This window comes from Rhinoderma darwinii, chromosome 3, assembly GCF_050947455.1.
Source record: "Rhinoderma darwinii isolate aRhiDar2 chromosome 3, aRhiDar2.hap1, whole genome shotgun sequence".
NCBI classification, from domain to species: Eukaryota; Metazoa; Chordata; class Amphibia; order Anura; family Rhinodermatidae; genus Rhinoderma; species Rhinoderma darwinii.
Window position 1 is genome coordinate 415,052,520 of NC_134689.1, and position 5,000 is coordinate 415,057,519.

Here is a 5,000-nt window from a genome sequence, read left to right on the forward strand (position 1 = left end):
GTCTAGCGGTTAGGATTCTTGGTTTTCACCCAGGTGGCCTGGGTTCGACTCCCGGTATGGGAAAGAACCTTTCACTAGTCTTGCACTTTCAAAGGTTGAGCGTTATAGGATAAAAGTGCTCTTTGTGGCCATAAATTCCAACTTATCTTTGTTTACCCATTCCTCCTCTTTTCACCAGATCCTATTTGAGCTTGAAACTCAAATAATTCCTATTGTTCCCTTCTCACTCCAAGTCAACAACCCCTTTATCCTGTCAGTTTGGCTAATTTTCCTTTTTTTAATGAACTAGTTTCGCCAATAAATAAGAAACCATCAGACTATTTCACCCAATCTGATTGGGACTTTGCTTTAACATTGTTTATTTTTAGGCAAGATCCTATTTTGGATTTAAAGCTCAAATCATTCCCATCTCTTCTACTCACTCAAAAATGACAAGGAAATCAACAACACTTTCCTCATATATTAAAAACGTTTCGGCAGAAAAACCCGATTTCCTGCATGAATGGAGGAAGACAAAAACTCACTGAACAGTGCCTCGTGTGAGGATCGAACTCACGACCTTCAGATTATGAGACTGACACGCTTCCTACTGCGCTAACGAGGCAACCACCAGATGTTTGTAGACGAGCTCAAAGCGGCAAAATGAAAAAATATATATACATTTTCTTTATTCCCACTTTTTCTTAGTCCATGACTCATTATACTTAATAACTGCTCCCATATGGTCTAGCGGTTGGGATTCCTGGTTTTCACCCAGGTGGCCTGGGTTCGACTCCTGGTATGGGAAAGAACCTTTCACTAGTCTTGCACTTTCAAAGGTTGAGCGTTATAGGATAAAAGTGCTCTTTGTGGCCATAAATTCTAACTTATCTTTGTTTACCCATTCCTCCTCTTTTCACCAGATCCTATTTGAGCTTGAAACTCAAATAATTCCTATTGTTCCCTTCTCACTCCAAGTCAACAACCCCTTTATCCTGTCAGTTTGGCTAATTTTCCTTTTTTTAATGAACTAGTTTCGCCAATAAATAAGAAACCATCAGACTATTTCACCCAATCTGATTGGGACTTTGCTTTAATATTGTTTCTTTTTAGGCAAGATCCTATTTTGGATTTAAAGCTCAAATCATTCCCATCTCTTCTACTCACTCAAAAATGACAAGGAAATCAACAACACTTTCCTCATATATTAAAAACGTTTCGGCAGAAAAACCCGATTTCCTGCATGAATGGAGGAAGACAAAAACTCACTGAACAGTGCCTCGTGTGAGGATCAAACTCACGACCTTCAGATTATGAGACTGACACGCTTCCTACTGCGCTAACGAGGCAACCACCAGATGTTTGTAGACAAGCTCAAAGCGGCAAAATGAAAAAATATATATACATTTTCTTTATTCCCACTTTTTCTTAGTCCATGACTCATTATACTTAATAACTGCTCCCATATGGTCTAGCGGTTGGGATTCCTGTTTTTCACCCAGGTGGCCTGGGTTTGACTCCTGGTATGGGAAAGAACCTTTCACTAGTCTTGCACTTTCAAAGGTTGAGCGTTATAGGATAAAAGTGCTCTTTGTGGCCATAAATTCTAACTTATCTTTGTTTACCCATTCCTCCTCTTTTCACCAGATCCTATTTGAGCTTGAAACTCAAATAATTCCTATTGTTCCCTTCTCACTCCAAGTCAACAACCCCTTTATCCTGTCAGTTTGGCTAATTTTCTTTTTTTTAATGAACTAGTTTCGCCAATAAATAAGAAACCATCAGACTATTTCACCCAATCTGATTGGGACTTTGCTTTAATATTGTTTCTTTTTAGGCAAAATCCTATTTTGGATTTAAAGCTCAAATCATTCCCATCTCTTCTACTCACTCAAAAATGACAAGGAAATCAACAACACTTTCCTCATATATTAAAAACATTTCGGCAGAAAAACCCGATTTCCTGCATGAATGGAGGAAGACAAAAACTCACTGAACAGTGCCTCGTGTGAGGATCAAACTCACGACCTTCAGATTATGAGACTGACACGCTTCCTACTGCGCTAACGAGGCAACCACCAGATGTTTGTAGACAAGCTCAAAGCGGCAAAATGAAAAAATATATATAAATTTTCTTTATTCACACTTTTTCTTAGTCCATGACTCATTTTACTTAGTAACTGCTTCCATATGGTCTAGCGGTTAGGATTCTTGGTTTTCACCCAGGTGGCCTGGGTTCGACTCCCGGTATGGGAAAGAACCTTTCACTAGTCTTGCACTTTCAAAGGTTGAGCGTTATAGGATAAAAGTGCTCTTTGTGGCCATAAATTCCAACTTATCTTTGTTTACCCATTCCTCCTCTTTTCACCAGATCCTATTTGAGCTTGAAACTCAAATAATTCCTATTGTTCCCTTCTCACTCCAAGTCAACAACCCCTTTATCCTGTCAGTTTGGCTAATTTTCCTTTTTTTAATGAACTAGTTTCGCCAATAAATAAGAAACCATCAGACTATTTCACCCAATCTGATTGGGACTTTGCTTTAACATTGTTTATTTTTAGGCAAGATCCTATTTTGGATTTAAAGCTCAAATCATTCCCATCTCTTCTACTCACTCAAAAATGACAAGGAAATCAACAACACTTTCCTCATATATTAAAAACGTTTCGGCAGAAAAACCCGATTTCCTGCATGAATGGAGGAAGACAAAAACTCACTGAACAGTGCCTCGTGTGAGGATCGAACTCACGACCTTCAGATTATGAGACTGACACGCTTCCTACTGCGCTAACGAGGCAACCACCAGATGTTTGTAGACAAGCTCAAAGCGGCAAAATGAAAAAATATATATACATTTTCTTTATTCCCACTTTTTCTTAGTCCATGACTCATTATACTTAATAACTGCTCCCATATGGTCTAGCGGTTGGGATTCCTGGTTTTCACCCAGGTGGCCTGGGTTCGACTCCTGGTATGGGAAAGAACCTTTCACTAGTCTTGCACTTTCAAAGGTTGAGCGTTATAGGATAAAAGTGCTCTTTGTGGCCATAAATTCTAACTTATCTTTGTTTACCCATTCCTCCTCTTTTCACCAGATCCTATTTGAGCTTGAAACTCAAATAATTCCTATTGTTCCCTTCTCACTCCAAGTCAACAACCCCTTTATCCTGTCAGTTTGGCTAATTTTCCTTTTTTTAATGAACTAGTTTCGCCAATAAATAAGAAACCATCAGACTATTTCACCCAATCTGATTGGGACTTTGCTTTAATATTGTTTCTTTTTAGGCAAGATCCTATTTTGGATTTAAAGCTCAAATCATTCCCATCTCTTCTACTCACTCAAAAATGACAAGGAAATCAACAACACTTTCCTCATATATTAAAAACGTTTCGGCAGAAAAACCCGATTTCCTGCATGAATGGAGGAAGACAAAAACTCACTGAACAGTGCCTCGTGTGAGGATCGAACTCACGACCTTCAGATTATGAGACTGACACGCTTCCTACTGCGCTAACGAGGCAACCACCAGATGTTTGTAGACAAGCTCAAAGCGGCAAAATGAATAAATATATATACATTTTCTTTATTCCCACTTTTTCTTAGTCCATGACTCATTATACTTAATAACTGCTCCCATATGGTCTAGCGGTTGGGATTCCTGGTTTTCACCCAGGTGGCCTGGGTTCGACTCCTGGTATGGGAAAGAACCTTTCACTAGTCTTGCACTTTCAAAGGTTGAGCGTTATAGGATAAAAGTGCTCTTTGTGGCCATAAATTCTAACTTATCTTTGTTTACCCATTCCTCCTCTTTTCACCAGATCCTATTTGAGCTTGAAACTCAAATAATTCCTATTGTTCCCTTCTCACTCCAAGTCAACAACCCCTTTATCCTGTCAGTTTGGCTAATTTTCCTTTTTTTAATGAACTAGTTTCGCCAATAAATAAGAAACCATCAGACTATTTCACCCAATCTGATTGGGACTTTGCTTTAATATTGTTTATTTTTAGGCAAGATCCTATTTTGGATTTAAAGCTCAAATCATTCCCATCTCTTCTACTCACTCAAAAATGACAAGGAAATCAACAACACTTTCCTCATATATTAAAAACGTTTCGGCAGAAAAACCAGATTTCCTGCATGAATGGAGGAAGACAAAAACTCACTGAACAGTGCCTCGTGTGAGGATCGAACTCACGACCTTCAGATTATGAGACTGACACGCTTCCTACTGCGCTAACGAGGCAACCACCAGATGTTTGTAGACAAGCTCAAAGCGGCAAAATGAAAAAATATATATACATTTTCTTTATTCCCACTTTTTCTTAGTCCATGACTCATTATACTTAATAACTGCTCCCATATGGTCTAGCGGTTGGGATTCCTGGTTTTCACCCAGGTGGCCTGGGTTTGACTCCTGGTATGGGAAAGAACCTTTCACTAGTCTTGCACTTTCAAAGGTTGAGCGTTATAGGATAAAAGTGCTCTTTGTGGCCATAAATTCTAACTTATCTTTGTTTACCCATTCCTCCTCTTTTCACCAGATCCTATTTGAGCTTGAAACTCAAATAATTCCTATTGTTCCCTTCTCACTCCAAGTCAACAACCCCTTTATCCTGTCAGTTTGGCTAATTTTCTTTTTTTTAATGAACTAGTTTCGCCAATAAATAAGAAACCATCAGACTATTTCACCCAATCTGATTGGGACTTTGCTTTAATATTGTTTCTTTTTAGGCAAAATCCTATTTTGGATTTAAAGCTCAAATCATTCCCATCTCTTCTACTCACTCAAAAATGACAAGGAAATCAACAACACTTTCCTCATATATTAAAAACGTTTCGGCAGAAAAACCCGATTTCCTGCATGAATGGAGGAAGACAAAAACTCACTGAACAGTGCCTCGTGTGAGGATCAAACTCACGACCTTCAGATTATGAGACTGACACGCTTCCTACTGCGCTAACGAGGCAACCACCAGATGTTTGTAGACAAGCTCAAAGCGGCAAAATGAAAAAATATAT

At 38.8% G+C, this 5,000-nt stretch overlaps 4 non-coding genes across 4 annotated transcripts; all 4 read right to left on the reverse strand.

Moving 5' to 3' along the window:
* Window positions 1-531: 531 nt before the first annotated feature.
* TRNAM-CAU (transfer RNA methionine (anticodon CAU)) lies at window positions 532-604 on the reverse strand. The gene has a single exon. It is a non-coding gene; the product is annotated as a tRNA-Met (tRNA).
* A 2,099-nt stretch (window positions 605-2,703) lies between these two features.
* Window positions 2,704-2,776, reverse strand: TRNAM-CAU (transfer RNA methionine (anticodon CAU)). Its single transcript has one exon. It is a non-coding gene; the product is annotated as a tRNA-Met (tRNA).
* Window positions 2,777-3,427: 651 nt separating this feature from the next.
* TRNAM-CAU (transfer RNA methionine (anticodon CAU)) lies at window positions 3,428-3,500 on the reverse strand. Its single transcript has one exon. It is a non-coding gene; the product is annotated as a tRNA-Met (tRNA).
* Window positions 3,501-4,151: 651 nt separating this feature from the next.
* Window positions 4,152-4,224, reverse strand: TRNAM-CAU (transfer RNA methionine (anticodon CAU)). Its single transcript has one exon. It is a non-coding gene; the product is annotated as a tRNA-Met (tRNA).
* Between the last annotated feature and the right edge of the window lie 776 nt (window positions 4,225-5,000).